Source organism: Sinohyriopsis cumingii, chromosome 17 (genome assembly GCF_028554795.1).
Source record: "Sinohyriopsis cumingii isolate HCF-2022 chromosome 17, ASM2855479v2, whole genome shotgun sequence".
Taxonomy (NCBI): domain Eukaryota; kingdom Metazoa; phylum Mollusca; class Bivalvia; order Unionida; family Unionidae; genus Sinohyriopsis; species Sinohyriopsis cumingii.
The window spans coordinates 86409581-86429796 of NC_142977.1; positions in this window are offsets into that span (position 1 = coordinate 86409581).

The window sequence follows — 20216 nt, forward strand, 5'->3', positions numbered from 1 at the left end:
AGGGTGGTCTGGAGAATCAGCTGTTGTCCATGCAGCAGATCCCCCCTCTCCACACAGCTGGTGTGCCCAAGGGAACGACGAATGCCGATACAGCTTGGCACCAACGGCGTCGCAGGAGTTGCCGGAATGACATTGAAGTCAATGTCAGACCGCCTTAGGGACTCCATCTCCGGATTTTCTGTCGGGGTTTACTCCCTTAGCCTTTCCCATGAGTGGATATAGCCACAAGGCAGCAGAGGTTTGAAATCGGAGTTTTCCTTCTCCTAGATGAGCTACCATCCAAGGTTTACGAGACCCATCTACCCAAAGCAACTGGTTTTAAAGCGCCAGTGGGCTGCCTTCACCCCTTCTCCTGTTAGTAGAAAACATGGTCTGCCGGGCTTCACATCTAAGCCACTCGCGAAGGCCAGGAGCTGGATTTTAGTTGACAGAGGCAGTCAGAGACGCAAGCCGTATGGGGCATTTTTTGGAGGATTGGGGCGCTTGTCTCCCACTCCCACCCCGGGCAATGTCAACCTTAGACCAGCATTTACTAGTACCACATTTTCAGTCACAGTACCTCTGGCAACAATAAAAACAACTGGTTGGATCAAAGACTCTGTTTCTGGAATATTATCAGAAACCAATCACATCTGACTTGACATTCTGTGAAAAACTGTTTGAATCAGCTCCACCCCATAGCTGTTAAATTTGTTAAATGCATTTACCATGTTCAGTTTAACAATAAACTTTCATGAATACGATGCACAGTGATTCATCCTTTTTACCCTATTATGCTTCTGTCACAGAGTATGCTTATGGAGTCCCTTGGGGAACAAAAGTTCAATAAAATTTGAAAATTAAATGATGCTTACCAAGTTGAAGCTTGATGATAATTTCATTGAATCTGTGGTACCCTTAGGGATCACAATTGCCCACCCACCATCCTTATCTCTCAGTTTCTATCCTGTGACCTCTCTAAAGACTGACCAGTCATCTGACCTATGCATCATCTCAAAAGATCCCTAGGGATCAATGAAATTATCACCAAACTTCAACTGTTTTCCAATTAAATTATAGCACCAGCCTTTCTAGACAATCTGTTTCTTTCATTATGTACACAACATGGCACAGAGAAGGTTGGATGGGAAAAAAGCACAGTAACACAAAGTAAGATTAAATACAAGAAAGCATATCCCAATAAAAACATTTGCCAAAGTGATGAAAGAACCACAATATCCTTTTGCAACAAGCCAGAGATCAACTTGGAAAACAATGACTTATACGGTCTCAGCTAACTAATTCCACATTTCAGATTATGATAGCTATATCTCTTTCGGGTTTTGACACCAATTACCATGAAGAATACCTAAATACATTAATTAACCAGTATTTTCAATTGACCATGATCTTCAAGAAGAGTCAATAAGTGATAAGATTTCCAATATTGTGCCATGTTGGAGTTCCAAGGCAGGATTGGAGGGTGTGTGTGGAAAATTGGGGTTTCTGGATCCCCCAGGCACAAAAAAACCCATACACATACACAAACTTACAGTCACTTGTCACTTGAAATTTTATTTTTACATATTTAATGGGTATTTGCACACTTCAAGTAAATAGACACAAGGACTTTGGTGCCCTTTTGAGGAAAGTCAAGGCCCTTTTGACATTTTGGAAACATCTAATCCCAAGACTTGACCCGATCTGGCCCTGAGTTTGGTTGAGCATCATTTTCATTCAGAACCATATTGCTATAGTTTTCTAGTAAAAGCTAGTTTCAGTATGACCATCCACTCCGAAGTAGCCATATTAAAAAATGGTGTAAAGAAGGGCTGTTATGGCTGCCATTTTAGAGGCTAGATCAGCATTGTTTTTATATAGGAACAAGAATTAAGTCTTTTTAGTTAATATAAATGACAACAGACTTTATTTATTCAAGCAAGCTGTGCTTTTGTTAAGCTAATTAATTTATCCATATCATTGTAGAGCAAATTATCATTTATGAACAAATGCTACCAATTGATTATTTGTCAATGACATCACTGGAAAATATATATAATTTGATCAAAGACCTTAAAAAAAATCTCGCTATTTAATTCCATACAGTGAATAATTTAGAGCAGAACTGGGGCAAATTTAGCAAACTTTGTTTCAACATATCTCAGGTGAAAGAGGCTATTACAGGTAATGGTTGTATGATAGGACAAAAAAGGTCCATCTAGTCTATTATGCATACTGGTTGTGTGATAGGACAAAAAAGTCCATCCTTTGTATTATGGGTACTGGTTGTGTGATCAAAGAAAAAAGTCCATTTGCTGTCTAAAGACACCTCGTCCTGTAAATATTGTGCATTATATATATATATATATATATATATATATATATATATATATATATATATATATATATATATATATATATATATATATATATATATATATATATATATATACAAAAATCATTGTCGAAGGTCTCATGGAAGAACGATCAGTTGAGAAAATGATCTTCTTTAAATAAAATTATTATTATTATTATTATTATTATTATTATTATTATTATTATTCAAAGTCTACTAATATTGGCAAACAAGAAAATTTGACTTCTTCCCCTTCAGCTAAATATTTTAAGATACTGAAATTATTATCTATGTTATGGCATTATATATATTATGGTATTATCTATATTATGCTATTATATATATTATGGTACTGAACAGCAATGCTGTTTTAAATGCAGATATTCATCACTCCTTCCAATAACAAATTTTAAATGTAAACAGAAACTAAACCTATTCCTTAGAAGCACTATAGGAAAAGTATAGATATTATCTGGGTAAAAATATACATAGATTCCTCCACCATAACAGTTATGCTTCTGTCAGTGTAAGTTCACTGTGAGTCTAAACAGACACAATTAAGTTTTCCATTATGATAGATGAAAATCACTGTCATGCATCTGTTAAGCTGGCTTGAATAATTCTGTTAATCCAATGGCTTTAAAATTCTTTATGTGATGTGATGCCTGACAAAGAAATATAATGAATAAGGAATATAAACTAAAAACTTCCTGATACCCTGCAAAGAAATGTTGTGTAAAGCAACTAAATTGTGTTCTAATAGTAACTTGATGTCCTGATTTAAGTGTATGAAATAATTGTATGATTGTATGATGGAATTAGCATGCCACTGCTCAGGGCTGGCGCCAGACCCGGCCAGACTATCTGGCGCCCTATGCAAGGTTAGATTCTGGCGCACCCCCTCCCACTGGAAAATATAAATTTCAAAATTTATAAACTAATTTTTTTTTTTAAATGCACCCCCTGAAATCAGTGCCGTAGGCGGCCGCCTAGTTTGCCTATATGGTAGCGCCAGCCCTGCCAATACTATTGTTAGATTGAGATAAAAAGGAATTCAATATTTCTGTAAATTCATAAAGTTTGGAACATCAAATGAAAACAAAGTAACTCACAGTTGCAAATCAATTTTTGCTGCTACCATTAGTTAAAATTTTAGATGGATGGGTAGGTAAATATGCCAAGTACCATGTTTAATGTAATATCCTAAAGTCAGAGTCAATCCCAGAACACTGGAGTCATTTCCATGCATTTCTTTTACAACCCTCTTCAATAAGGCATATTATGTAAACACACTGTCATTCCAACCTTTAAGTAACATTCGTTTATGTGTCCTGTAACTTTGTGACTGCTGGAGATATTTCAGGAAACTCAGCCCATAAATATATAATAACTAGGAAATTGTAATTGTGGAGGAAAATGTTTAAACCACTGAGATATTTTAATGAAATTTGAGCCAGTTATATATAGAAATACCATGGTCACGACTTCAGTCTCAAGCCCAAGGTCACAGCCAGGGAAAATATATTAAATCAGCAACCTCTGGCCATGTACACATATAATATTAGACTTGATCGTGTCTTGTGTATTCAGTCATATCCTCTGCCACAAAGGTTAAGGTAAAAAGCAAGGGAAGTCAGTGGCCTGCTTCCTTATCTAGGTTGTCACTTTTTAACTATCAGGTACTTCATAGATTTTGATGAAATTTCATCCAGTTCCATATATAATTTTTGAGCTGGCAGGTTTGTAGCTCTGAGATCGAAGTTGGTAGGGAAAAGGACACATGATGGGCATACATGTGCTGTGTGGTACTCTTGTTACTGTGTGCTGTGTGGTACTCTTGTTATTTAAAACCTCAAGGTTGTGTCACATCTCATTGTTTTCATGCCATCTTCAGGATCAAAGGTGTAGACTCTGAGAGGGTTTCTTTCCATGCTTTTGCCATCAACCCATGTGGCACTAATGTCAAATAGTGGGTGCTCTGAGTATGTGCAACCTGGCCACCTTTGTCATTGAATTTTCATTAACTTTTTGCAGTACATGCAGCTATAGCAATATTGAGGTTATTACAGTAATTAATAATTCATAAGATGCAACTTTTTCTGAAGATTTCTTACTTAATATAACTAAACTTTCAATATGGTATAAATGTTGGTACCAATTAAGAACTCTTCACATAAACCTATTTGTGAAAGAGGCTTAGAATTATGATGAGTGTTCAACTGATCAAGCTTCACAGAGAGTGAGATTTGATGCATACAGTATTATACACTATTCATTTAAATCAAAAGTTCTGCAAGAGCTTACGAAGTGACAGAATTTTAGTTCCTATAACAATCTGATAAAAAATACACTTTGACATCTAAAGAAATAAAACATACATGTATTTGGTTTAACATTCAAGGGGTATTTTTTAAGCAAGTTCTATTTTTGACAGTTTCCATAGCAATTGTTAAAATGCCATTGCAACTAGTTAGAAAATATGTTTTCACATCCCCCCAAATACACTAGCAACATTTTTATCACAGTATTGGATAAAATATTTATTATAACATAATCTACATACAAATGTGTTTATTTTGGTGCCCAGGACAGCCAGGCAAGAAACACGATTTTCAAACCTTCTTTAAAAGCACATCATTTAATGTTGTCAAACTTTCAAGAAATTTTCAATGTAACATGTTAAATCAATGTTGTTTTGAATAGCCTCCATAACTTATTTTAATATTTTGTAACTCAAAATGACAATTTAAGTCAAACTTTATTAATAAAAGAATAATTTTTTTTACATTTTCTACAACTGCTGTACTATGGAGAGCATTTAACTCTCTGCTAAGGGACAAACCAATTACTTTGGCAAAGTGGATGGGGACCTTGGATTTATTTTCCACCAGAAATATTTGTTCTCTATTACCTCCAGATAATTAATTATTTTTTTAACTAACTGGATATAATGTTCTTTTTCCACAAATTAGAATGAGAGTTTTAAAAGCTATCTGAAAGCTGGAAAACTGTAGTTTATGTGATGAAATGTTCCAGCCCCCTCACCCACCCACCCCAAAAAATGAAACATGCAGTTCTTGAGTTTAATGCAAGTTAAAGAAAAATCCATAAACCAAACTGAACCTGTATATTACTTCTTTTTTTTTTTTACTGGATATCAATCCAAGCCCAGTGAGCCATACTTGGTTCTTTTAAGGTATGTTTTGTTTACCCCTGATAATTATCTTTATTTTTGGGAAATGAGTCAATAGCTCCCACCTGTTGAAAATATTTTCATTCATATTTACCATGCCATTAAGTTGGCAGCATATGGAATTGACTTTGTCAATCTATTTCCTTGAATCCATCTGTCTCACTTGTACATTCTAAAACTACAGCTTCACTTATTAACTTCAAACTTTCCACATGGTTGAATCTGGAATGAGAATGTGTGTACCATATAGATAAACAGAATGGAGCACTCATCCTTTTATTATTTTATTAGAGAGAGAGAGAGAGAGAGAGGTTATAATGTAAAATTTTAATCAGTAAAACTTTGAAGGACCCCCATGATTTCATTACAGAACAAATTATTTCTTTGATCCACTACCCTGAAACTGTATATACAAACTGCTTTACTTCAAGGAGAGCTGCATATAAAAACTGCTTTACTTCAAGGAGAGCACATTACTATGTATTAAAACTACTTCATCCTATCAGTGACAGCAGTACATAGACTTTTTTATCACAAAAAATAATGCAAAAACAACAACGTCCACTCTTGCATTGTTTATGCCTTAAGTTGCTCTTATGATTTGTCACATAATCATATTAGGTGTTGTCAGGCTCTGTCTTTTGGCAAAGAAAGCTCTATGCATATTCAAGTTTGGCTATCCAAAGAAAGCCCTATGCATATTCAAGTTTGGCCATCCAAAGAAAGCCCTATGCATATTCAAGTTTGGCCATCTTCAGGTGTGATTTTCAGCCATATTAGGCTGAACATAACCTTAATTTCAAAACCTTTTGACATTTCAAACCAAACAAAGAAAATAAAAGCAAAGAAAATTTTAAACAATGAATGCAATAGAGCCTTTTTAAATGTTAGGTTAAACCAAACTGTTTTGTGGCAATTTATGGACTGAATACATAAGTACTGGAATTTTTTTATTCGTGACTGCTGCGATAGCTGTAAAATGAATACATGTGTTGATCCATGACCAAATCCAAAGTTCACTAATAACTTTCCTAGCTAACTAGCTTCATTGCTCACTGTTTTGTATGAAACTGGGCATTGCCAGCCAGGTTGTATGATACGTTTTTTTCAATGTAATATGTACCATGATATATATGATGATAACTGTTTTCAATATAATATGTATCATGATATGTATACTGATAACCATCTTCGATGTAATATCTGTCTGTCTGTCTGTCTGTCTGTCTGTCTGTCTGTCTCTCTCTCTCTCTCTCTCTCTCTCTCTCTCTCTCTATATATATATATATATATATATATATATATATATGTATATATATATATATATATAATACATATGACAATAACTGTCTTCACTGTAGTACAATCATGATACATATAATGATAACTGTCTTCAGTGTAATATGTATTATGATACAATTGATAACTGACTTCAATATAATGATAACTGTCTTTAGTGTAATAAGTACCATACTCCATATAATGATAACTGTCTTCAATGTAATATATATCATAATCCATATAATGATAACTGTCATCAATGTAATATATATCATAATCCATATAATGATAACTGTCTTCAATGTAATATATATCATAATCCATATAATGATAACTGTCTTCAATGTAACATATATCATAATCCATATAATGATAACTGTCTTCAATGTAATATATATCATAATCCATATAATGATAACTGTCTTCAATGTAATATATATCATAATCCATATAATAACTGTCTTCAATGTAATATATATCATAATCCATATAATGATAACTGTCTTTAGCGTAATATGTATCATGATACATATAATGTTAACTGTCTTCAGTGTAATATGTATCATACATATAATGATAACTTTCTTCAATGTAATATGCATCATGATACATATAATGATAACTGTCTTCAATGGAATATGTATCATGATACATATAATGATAACTGTCTTCAATGTAATATGTATCATATATATAATGATAACTGTCTTCAATGTAATATGTATCATATATATAATGATGACTGTCTTCAATGTAATATGTATCATATATATAATGATGACTGTCTTCTATGTAATATATATCATGATACATATAATGATATATGTCTTCAATGTAATATGTATCATGATACATATAATGATATATGTCTTCTATGTAATATGTATCATGATACATATAATGATAACTGTCTTCAGTGTAATATGTATCATAATACATATAATATCTGTCTTCAATGTAATATGTATCATGATACATAAAAAGATATCTGTTTTCAATCTAATATGCATCATGATACATATGATAAATGATTTCAATGTAATATGTATCATACATATAATAATAACTGTTTTCAATGTAATATGTATCATGATATATATAATGATAACTGTCTTCAATGTAATATTTAACATGATACATAACTGCTTTCAATATAACATGTATCATACATACAATACATGTCTTTAATGCAATATGTATCATGATAAATATAATAACTTTTCAATGTAACATGTATTGTGACAGAATCACATAATACCATATATACTTGTGTAAAGGACTGATCAAATTGCAAACTACATAAACCCATATCTTCCACTGCATAATTTACTGACAGATCTGGGTCTGTGCATTTTGTTAGAATTTTATTAATTCAGAAGAACAAGCAACATGGACCTTGATCTGAGGTACATTATGTGATGGCAGAACAGGGTCAATGTTGTTTGCATTTCAGCCTGACATTTAATCAAGCATATACAACAAGAGATTGATGAAAATAAACACTAAAAGCTACTGAAGGCTCCAACAAATATCTAATGTAGTTAGCTTAAATAAGCAATCAAGATCAAGGAGGAGAGAAGACAGTCCAAAACAAATATAACCTGATGGACAAGTGAAAAGTCTAGTAATACCTCAACAAGTACCAGATCATTTCCATAGTAACATTTCTCAGCCTACTGAGAATGAACATGGTTTCATACTGCCATACAATTCAATATTTGAGTTGCTCTACAGCCAAACTCCATTACTGGCCATCAAACAACAAGAAAACATCCATAATTAGTGACTATTAATCAATAAAAATACAATGAAATGGAAGCTGAGGTGAGTCAAACATCCTCAGGGACATTATAAATATCATTTCTGAATAGAGTAATTTTCATTCTATCCATGCGCTAAAGCCACTCTAATAATACAAAAAACCAATGCATACCAAAGCAACAAATACCAACAACATATTTATGCAATAGGCACAATATCCTTTTATTTATTTTTTATTACACACACACACACACACACACACACACACACACACACACACAAAAATTGCTTTTATGCTGGCCTAATTAAAAAGCAGCTCTTACATGCTGTAATATTGACGTGGTTCTGGAATTTGATCTTATGTTTACAGGACTTGACTGTAATGATTATTTGAATTGCTCTAGTCACAGTCCAAAAAATGGCTGCAAAATCACAAGAAAATGCCATTACTTTTTTAAATATTTATCAATAAAATATCATGAAATGAAAGCAGAGCAGATGGCAAATCACACACTCCTCTTTCTATTTAAGGGGCAGACAAAGGAAAAGAACAATTACATAGAAAATTAATGGGACATACATTTGGTATCATGAGACAATTTATATCTGGACATTTATGCCAAATATATTTAGGGCCCCATCATGGGAAACAAGTGGTAAAGGCTTTTATTATAAAATGCCTTTGCTTGCCACTTTTAAGTGTTCATGCTGATTACACAAAGTATATTAAGCACACTAAATAGTTCAGATGTTGACACAGACTGGTCTATGAGGTAGAGCAAACCAACTCTGCAACTGGCCTTGTATGGCAGATCTGGAACTGTAGCTGCCAAATACATGTCTAAAGTGAAATGTTAAGTCACGCATAAATTTCACTTGATATGGCCCAAAAATTTACCACTGTCAGTTTTGATGTTGAATTGAGACCTGAGATACTGGACTTATATTTTGGCCAATCAGATCGCTCAAATTTAGACTTTCATCCAGAGTTCCATCAGATCTCCCTTGAGTACTGTGGACCCTTTACAAGTAAGCTAGTCTTAAACAACACAGATTATAGTGACATCTAATGTGAACCAAATAACAGGACAGGAGTCACAGGTGAGTCTGAGTTGTTATGAGTCTATGCTCTTAAAATAAGTACCAGAAAATAGTGAAAGGCAACAAGCCTTGTAAAATTAAACAAATAATTTATTTCTATAGAATACATAGTGAAAATGTTAAAAAAGAACTTGGGGTATTGCAAATTAAATCCCAAATAATTCTAGAATTAGAGACACAAATCCTAATAATATAAGTTCTGAATAAACTTTATTGAAAATCAAAATTATGTCCAGTGCTGAGAGTGTTGATGTGCCTGTGTTGGCTTGTAAAGTGTTGATCTGCCAAGAGTCTTTGTTGGATCACAATAATATAATCCTAGTCTCTATTTCCAAGAATGCTAAATTGGCACTTTTGTATTTCAGAAAAGAAATAATCTGAATGATTCCAAATCAAACACTGTCCAACATACAACAACATCGAATTAAATAAATAATGCTAAAAACAGACACAAGTGGGTCTGATATTGCTCGACTGAACTTAACATGACCTCTGCACTCAGTAGGCTTATGTAGTAGAACAAAAAACAAACATCTCACAATGGTTACCATTATATAATCCCAACAGTAAAGATATATTTTAAATACAAACTTAATATGAAAGTGACATATAGACAAGGGTTTATAATTGTTTTTATCATGAACAGCCAAAATTTACATGTAGATGTTCACTAAGTCTGATCAAAGACTCTTATGTCATGTCATACAGAACTGCTGTCTTATTTAAGTTGATGTCTTAATTAAGTCTGCTCTGATACTGTTACATCATGTCATACTACAGAACTGCTGTCTTATTTAAATCTGGTCTGATACTTTTATGTCACAATGTACCACAGAACTGCTGTCTTATTTAAGTCTGGTCTGATACTTTTATGTCACAATGCACCACAGAACTGCTGTCTTATTTAAGTCTGGTTTGATACTTTTATATCACAATGTACCACAAACTGCTGTCTTATTTAAGTCTTGTCTGATACTTTTATGTCACAATGTACCACAGAACTGCTGTGTCATTTAGGTATTACACCCATCTTATATTTGTCCAATAATTGTTTTGTGAACAATTCATAAAATATTTCATGATATCACAATGATGTCAGAACAAGATAAAAAGTCCCTGGCTATCAAAAGTCCCTCAAAATCATTTCATTATATTTTTTGGTGCAAAATTATAAAATTATCTTCAAGGTCAGTATAATGTGGTACTTATGTATGAAGTAAAATATCATCTAACAAGAAGTAGAAGTCAATATTTATATTTATAGCTCAAAATATGTTTAGCAATCTATTAAGTGAAATAAAGGACCATAATTGGTTTACTGCCTTCATAACATTCTAAATATATCTATGTGTGGGCACAAATTGTTGCATTCCAAAGCTGAAATCTCTGTGAGGATCCTGGATCCTAATACCTTGTATTGTTGTTGGGGGCATGTGACCTATTCATCCAACTGGAATTCAGAATAATTATTAGTAGTATTAAAGTGGGAATTTGAGACCACTATACATGATATAATGTTTAGTCGAGAGCAGTAACATTTTTGTTAGGCACCAGGCAGTATTGGAGGCTGGGTCTAGGCGTACCTCTGGTGGTCATGGTAGCATAGTAGAAAGTGGGCAACATTCACCGGTGCACCAGTTTGAGACATGAGGGCCTATGGGTTTATTGTCATATACAGCCTATCATAGTGTCACCCTCCAAAGGGTGACTTGCTCAACAACATACTTTGTTACAACCAATTTACCCAACTATTTAAACATATCCTCAAGATGCTGTTTTTGTAAATTTGCATCTATGTCATTGGCACACATTATCAATGAAATAATATTCTACTTTGGCATCTTTATTGTCAGTGTATTTTTTATGTTTGCATCCTGGGGGTCAATGTACCAATTTGTGGCAGCATTTTTTTAATTCAGAGGGTTCAATTACATTGTGGAAGGTCTGCCTGGCAGCCTCCATGACCTATAATCATTGTGAATGGTGTCATCAGTCTGGAAGAGAGAAAAGCTGTTGGCACCTTTATAATGGACAAATAGAACAACAATGAGGAGGTCTTTACATTTCCAACATTATCAGCAAATACATCTAGGTCATTTGGGTTGGAGGTGTCAAAGCAGTTGCTGTAAGCTACTGCCATCTTGGCCTTGTGGACATAGGGCAATTTCAGAGGGAGCCTCACCTTTCTGTGAATGCCTGAAGATGTCAACCAGCATAGTGCATATGTCCACAGCTGGCTTGTTTCAAAACCAATTGGAGGATCAGCAACAGTGCTACATCCAGTAGTGTGCCAGGCATCTGAATGCAATTCAGAGCTTATTATCTTGATGATGCATGACTGCAGATTGACCTATCTCCTTTTTCTGAACTAAGAGGGTCATTGGGTCCTTTAGGTGAGCCAAAGGGTCAATAGATCACTTCTGTGTCCTGGCAAAGGTAAGCAACAAGCTCTGGAAGTGGTGTGAGACCAATATAAGTTGAAGTAATCAAAGCAATCAGGCATTACCCAAAACAGCAACTATAAAGTTCTGTTGTTCTGTGAAGTGTTGAGGTCAGTGATGCTGGCATCATGCCTGCTCTGCCCCAACAGGCACTCCAGCTCATCTTGCATGTAGACACCCATGAAGTGCTTCAAGGACCTGATAAGGGAATCATCATCATCAGACTTGTGCTACAGGTACAGTCATAACATTAGTGGAAAAAGACTGATCATTGCATGCCCACATGATTGAGGCAGGCCTCCACCTGGTGGATGTCAATGAGGTAGTGGGCACTATCAAACATCCACATTACACAGTTGTTGATGAGTGTGATATTGTCTGCCTCAACACATAAATTCAAGATAGGACTCTGCAGGGAGAAAGTAGTGTGAGGTGTCCTGGACCAGCAGGGCCACCTGACCCTTCTGGTGCAGTAGAAGACTTCAATGTGGGGTAGCTGCAACTTGTTGAATTCATCCAAATACTCATAAAAATAGACACCCTTTGTGGTTAGAATGGGGATACAGTGTGTGATACAGTACATATATAGCAACAGGTGATGTAAAAACCACTTTGGGGCAGATCATCAGCCAGCTTTGATAGGCTTCTGGATAAGAATGATAGCTGTCTATAAACTGGCCCTGAGATAAGGTCATGTTGTTGAGAATGGCATTGATGTCTGCCACTGAGACCATTCCCAGGGATGCCAGCAGCAGATGGCCACCATAGTTCCTCAGTTTGGGGAAGGTGATTTGGACTTTGTTATTTTCTGGGCTTTGTCATAGCTGGAGGTTACAGTTATGGGCAGCTCCTTGGAATCATATAGTGATGTGGCAGTGATCTCTTACTGAGTCATCACCAAGGTGCTATCAGCAGCTGTGACACACCCTAGTCACCTCAAATGATGCAGTGTAGGCAGGTGTCATCACCAAATGATGATGGTGGGCTTATTTCTCTCATATGTATACCATTTCTTTCATGAAGCTTTTAATCAGCTGGACCACAGTGTCTTTCTGTATACAGAGGCCTCTAATTTACCATTACATTGGTTGATGATAGAGCAGAAGCCACATTGAGGCTGGCTGGAGGTCTTATAGGTATTGCTGTAAGTATGGTCAATCTCTTCCCATTTCACAGACACATTAAGAGTCTCAAGATCTGCATACATAATGTAAGGTGAAAGAGGTGCTCAAGGTGAATCTTATTCCTACTCTGTTAAGAATTTCCTCTGACATTTTGAACCTGTATTGGGACTGTATTTGTCATGCCTCTCATGATCAGGTCAGACTAAGACATGTAGACATTGCCAGCATAGATGCTTTCTATCTTCTGCTATACACCATCCAGGAAAGGTCTTTGATCCATATATAGTGTTGCTTGAATTTGTCTGATGACAGCAACAGATTTCATCCAGAGCTTTATTGGATATGCATATGAATAAAGTGCATGGTCTCAACCAAAGCCATTGATGGCAATGGTGTGGCTGAGGTTCTCAACTTGGTTACAACAGAGACTTTCATTAAAAACTTAAATTTGTCAAATAGTATCATACCACATACTTAATGTAAATGCTGGGATGACTGGGGTATTGTCATCAACAGGATCAATGGCAGAAAGGATGGCTGGCCCATTCAAAGTCTTGAGCATTGTGGTATTCTACATCAATGATAGCTGTTTTGGGGATCCAAGCTGTTTTGGGGATCCAAGTGGACAGTCAGTAAGTACTACTTCCAGCATATCATCATATTCACTCTCAATGATTTGCCCCTCCTTGAACAGGGCATTCATTCACTCTGTGCTAGGCTTGGCTAGGGTAGGCAATGGTTTCTTATTGCACACTATCAATGTCTAAATGCGGAATTGCTGGTGGTGGTTGTTGTATGCCATTTAGGGCAGATGTGTGTGTGCTATTATATCTGGCCTTTCTTTAAATAGGCAACTGGTGAGGTCAGCCAGAGATATGCTCTTTCTTCAGTGCCACTCTAATACAGCCATAGGTTTCATTGTGTGCAGGATCGACCTTGGCTGTACACTTGCTAAGGACCTTCCAATACATTTGGCAGCCTGGTGACCATCTCTACATCTGTTGCATATGAATGTAAAACAAGATTCAGATCCCCAATCTGTATTTCTGACCATAAATGGCACATTAAGTGTTGAAGCATTTCTTTCTACAGTGACTTGTATGGCCTATAAGCATCCAGGCATATATATGAATTTCTTTACAACCCATGGTTTATGATGGAATCTACATCTCTAACTGGTGTGTTCTTGATGACTTGCTACCTGATGTTACTGGTCTTTGTTATCCTTCTCTATGGCTTTTGCGTCCTCTAAGACCATTAATCTTAGCAAGCTTTATATTTCCAGATATACAAATTCTTCCATCTCTTTGGAAAATGCATCCAACAGATCTTCTGATGTGGACCTCACACAGAGAAGCAACTAACAGCATTGGGTTATCTGGCTTGAAATAATTATAGCACCTGATTAACCTTCCACCTATACTGCTTAATGTCATGACAGTATCCCATATTACCTCGCATCTCTAATTGGTATGTTCATGATAGCCATACATATGCTGCTATTCTATCATGATTGCTTGAGGTCTGCCAAGACCCTGCCTCCAATGGTGCCTTGGTTTTAAGAAATATGTTGCTGCTCTGTGACTTAGCATAATATGATATATTCTGGTCTAAAATCCCCACTTATCTACTACTATATACCATAACTAAAACAAATTTTATAGAAAGGGGGAGGGTAGATTAGGGATATAGGGGTGGTCATATCAAGTGATAAAAGTATCATGTATTTATGTTTATTTTAAATTAATTTATACAAATTCTTTAACTATTTCAATCTTTTGCTCAGACTGGCTTACCTAAAAATAGACCCTGTGAAAATGTCACTTGAAATAAGCACTCACTGCATGTAAGATGTGGTTTCCTGAGAGATAAAACCCATGTATTTTTGTCAAATATACAGATTAAAGAAAACACTCTGCATTATGTAATGTTTGTTTTGGATGTGGTATGCCTGTATAGGATTTAACATACGTTATGCAATGTTTGTTTTGGATGTGGTATGCCTGTATAGGGTTTAACATGCATTATGCAATGTTTGTTTTGGATGTGGTATGTCTAAATAGGGTTTAAAAGTATATCAGCACAGTGACTTGGTAGTTTAACTATCCCACACAATGCACTCATGAACAAGATAAAGCCCCAAAATGATCAAATCCTTGAAAAGCAATCTTCAATTTTTGATAAACTGTATTTGTTTAAATACATTCAACTGGAACATCATCTTGTGTCTCATTCCAGGTTGATCTATTGTCTGCCTCTTGGAACATAAAGCCTATTCATCACTTCAACAAAGAGGATAATCAAATAAGAAATATTAGGCTGGAACCAGAGTTATATTAGATTAGTCAACCACAAATGGTCCCATAGTGGCTACATTTTGTTCTGTTTAGTGTTAAACGTAAGAACTTGTGATTGGAAAATTAAAATGAGTAGAAGATGCCATTCAGATCACATGTGTGGTCATAATAAAACAAGCAGAAAATGACCATCCAGTGGAACATAACATGCTTGGACATAATAAAACAAGCAGAAAATGACCATCCAGTGGAACATAACATGCTTGGACATAATAAAACAAACAGAAAATGAACATCCAGTGGAACATAACATGCTTGGACATAATAAAACAAACAGAAAATAACCATCCAGTGGAACATAACATGCTTGGCCTTAATATTATACTTATCATAATAATGTACTTGTATAATGATACAATAATACCATAATGAATATCATAGAGATAACATATTATAATACAATCTATCCATGTTATGTTTGTCATTCCATTTAGTGTATGAGTATCTCTGCTGGTGTTGTAAGTGTATGATAAGGTTTGTCATTCCATTTAGTGTCTAAGTCACTCTGCTGGTGTTGTAAGTGTATGATAAGGTTTGTCATTCCATTTAGTGTCTAAGTCACTCTGCTGGTGTTGTAAGTGTATGATAAGGTTTGTCATTCCATTTAGTGTCTAAGTCACTTTGCTGGTGTTGAAACTGTAGTAAGGTTTGTCAGCTGCATCTATTTTAATCTGCTAGTGGTAAAACTGTTTAGTAAGGTTTGTAATTACATTGAGTGTCCATGTCACTCTGCTGGTGGTGTAACTGTTTAGTAAGGATTGTCATTACATTGAGTGTCTATGTCACTCTGTTGGTGGTGTAACTGTGTAGCAAGGTTTGTCATTACATTTAATGTCTATGTCACTCTGCTGGTTTTATAACACTAATGCTTTTTATTTGTGTGTTGGGTATGTTTAATATTATAGTATGTTCTGGTGTTCTACATGTGTGGTATATTAAATAATAAGGTCTGTTTGGGGTTGTAAGTGTGGGGAATGTTTAAGATTATATAGTCTGTGTTGTGTTGTAAGTGTGGGGTATGCTGAAAATTATAGTCTGTTTTGTCTTGTAAGTGTGGGGTATGTTTTGGAGTTTATAGTCTGTTTTGTGATATAAGTGTGTGGGGTATGTTTAAGATTATAGTCTGTTTTGTGATATATGTGTGGGGGGGTATGTTTAATAGTCTCGTGATATAAGTGTGTGTGGTATGTTTATGGTTATAGTCTGTTTTGTGAAGTCTGTGGGGTACGTTTAAGATTATAGTCTGTTTTGTGATATGTGTGTGGGGTATGTTTAAGGTTATAGTCTGTTTTGTGATATGTGTGTGGGGTATGTTTACGGTTATAGTCTGTTTTGTGATATAAGTGTGTGTGGTATGTTTAAGGTTATAGTCTGTTTTGTGATATAAGTGTGTGGGGTACGTTTAAGATTATAGTCTGTTTTGTGATTTGTGTGTGGGGTATGTTTAAGGTTATAGTCTGTTTTGTGATATGTGTGGGGGTATGTTTAAGGTTATAGTCTGTTTTGTGGTATAAGTGTGTCGGGTACGTTTAAGATTATAGTCTGTTTTGTGATATAAGTGTGTAAGGTATGTTTAAGATTATAGTCTGTTTTGTGATATAAGTGTTTGGTGTATGTTTAAGGTAATAGTCTGTTTTCTGATATATGTGTATTGGGTATGTTTAAGGTTACAGTCTGTTTTCTGATATAAGGGTGTTAGGTATGTTTAAGGTTATAGTCTGTTTTCTGATATAAGTGTTTGGTGTATGTTTAAGGTAATAGTCTGTTTTCTGATATATGTGTATGGGGTATGTTTAAGGTTACAGTCTGTTTTCTGATATAAGGGTGTTAGGTATGTTTAAGGTTATAGTCTGTTCTGTGTTGTAATTGTGGAGTATGTTTAAGGTTGCAGTCTGTTTTGTGATATAAGGGTGTTAGGTATGTTTAAGGTTATAGTCTGTTTTCTGATATAAGTGTTTGGTGTATGTTTAAGGTAATAGTCTGTTTTGTGATATGTGTGTGGGGTATGTTTAAGGTTATAGCCTGTTTTTGTGATATGTGTGTGGGGTATGTTTCAGGTTATAGTCTGTTTTGTGATATAAGTGTGTGGGGTATGTTTAAGGTTACAGTCTGTTTTCTGATATAAGGGTGTTAGGTATGTTTAAGGTTATAGTCTGTTTTGTGTTGTAATTGTGGGGTATGTTTAAGGTTGCAGTCTGTTTTGTGATATAAGTGTGTGTGGTATGTTTAAGGTTATAGTCTGTTTTCTGATATAAGGGTGTTAGGTATGTTTAAGGTTATAGCCTGTTTTCTGATATAAGTGTTTGGTGTATATTTAAGGTAATAGTCTGTTTTCTGATATATGTGTATGGGGTATGTTTAAGGTTACAGTCTGTTTTCTGATATAAGGGTGTTAGGTATGTTTAAGGTTATAGTCTGTTTTGTGTTCTAATTGTGGGGTATGTTTAAGGTTGCAGTCTGTTTTGTGATATAAGTGTGTGGGGTATGTTTAAGGTTACAGTCTGTTTTCTGATATAAGGGTGTTAGGTATGTTTAAGGTTATAGTCTGTTTTGTGTTGTAATTGTGGGGTATGTTTAAGGTTGCAGTCTGTTTTGTGATATAAGTGTGTTAGGTATGTTTAAGGTTATAGTCTGTTTTGTGTTGTAATTGTGGGGTATGTTTAAGGTTGCAGTCTGTTTTGTGATATAAGTGTGTGGGGTATGTTTAAGGTTATAGTCTGTTTTTGTGATATGTGTGTTGGGTATGTTTCAGGTTATAGTCTGTTTTGTGATATAAGTGTGTGGGGTATGTTTACAGTAATATTCTGTTTTGTGATATAAGTGTGTGGATTATGTTTAAGGTTATAGTCTGTTTTTGTGTTGTAAGTGTGGGGTATGTTTAAGGTTGCTGTCTGTTTTGTGATATAAGTGTGTGGGGTATGTTTAAGGTTATAGCCTGTTTTTGTGATATGTGTGTGGGGTATGTTTCAGGTTATAGTCTGTTTTGTGATATAAGTGTGTGGGGTATGTTTAAGGTTACAGCCTGTTTAGTGATATAAGTTTGTCAGGTATGTTTAAGGTTATAGGCTGTTTTGTGATATAAGTGTGTGGGGTATGTTTAAGGTTATAGCCTGTTTTGTGATATAAGTGTGTGGGGTATGTTTAAGGTTACAGCCTGTTTTGTGATATAAGTTTGTGGGGTATGTTTAAGGTTACAGCCTGTTTTGTGATATAAGTTTGTGGGGTATGTTTAAGGTTATAGCCTGTTTTGTGATATAAGTTTGTGGGGTATGTTTAAGGTTATAGGCTGTTTTTGTGTTGTAAGTGTGGGGTATGTTTAAGATGTCTGCCACATATATCTTCTCAAAGCTTTATGGATTTGGAAACTGCTTTTTGTGTCTTGTCTTTTTTTAAAATTTACAAATTATATTTGATACATAAATTTGTAATTAAAAAATACAATATAAATGTTTAATATATGATTCACTGATCTTTTTACATAAACATATCCAAGTAAAATTGTGAATTTTGTTACTGAGTCTGGCAGTTTCTTTTACTTTGAAGGGAAAGCTTTCTGACAAGTAAAATCTGCAGGTAGATCATACATAAATGAAGCAGAATAAAGAACTTTATATATCATCTGTAGGAGAAGCATCAAAAACAGTATACAGTAATACCTCGTGCATTCGCGTTTATGGATTCGCGAATTCATGGATTCGCGAAATTTTCATTGGTACCCTCTACGTACATGTTTTCTTTATTTTATTGAATTGTACCTTCGTTATATGACTTCTGTGACATATGAAGTTTACCTAGTTTACCTTCCTGACAATGACAAAGAAAACGTCAGTCATTAAGTTTACAGTACCATTCGTTACTTGGTTTTACCTTACTGTGAGTGCAAAAGAAAACGGCAGCCAATGAATTAGTATAGGGGTAATATTAGTATACATGTACCGTACTGTAAATGCGCTAGTGTGGCAAATACCCATTAGGCGATACTGTACTCTATTTTTACGTCAACCATTTATTTCTCTTTTTAAGGGTAATGTATTAAGCTAACTTTTAAATGAAATTAAAGTGCTTTGGGAGCATGATTTGGGTCATATTTAGGGTTTAAACCCTAGAAATAAGCATTTATTAGCATTTTTACTGACTCGTACCAAACATTTGCGATTCCTCCTGATCCGCGACTGGTTCTGGAACCTAACCTCGCAAATGTTCGAGGTATTACTGTAAAGAACTTTATATATCATATGTAGGAGAAATATCAAGAACAGTATAAAGAACTTTATGTATCATCTGTATGAGAAACATCAAGAACAGTATAAAGAACTTTATGTATCATCTGTAGGAGAAACATCAAGAACAGTATAAAGAACTTTATGTATCATCTGTAGGAGAAACATCAAGAACAGTATAAAGAACTTTACATATCATCTGTAGGAGAAACATCAAGAACAGTATAAAGAACTTTACATATCATCTGTATGAGAAACATCAAGAACAGTATGAAGAACTTTATATATCATCTGTAGGAGAAACATCAATAACAGAATAAAGAACTTTATATATCATCTGTAGGAGAAACATCAATAACAGAATAAAGAACTTTATATATCATCTGTTGGAGAAACATCAATA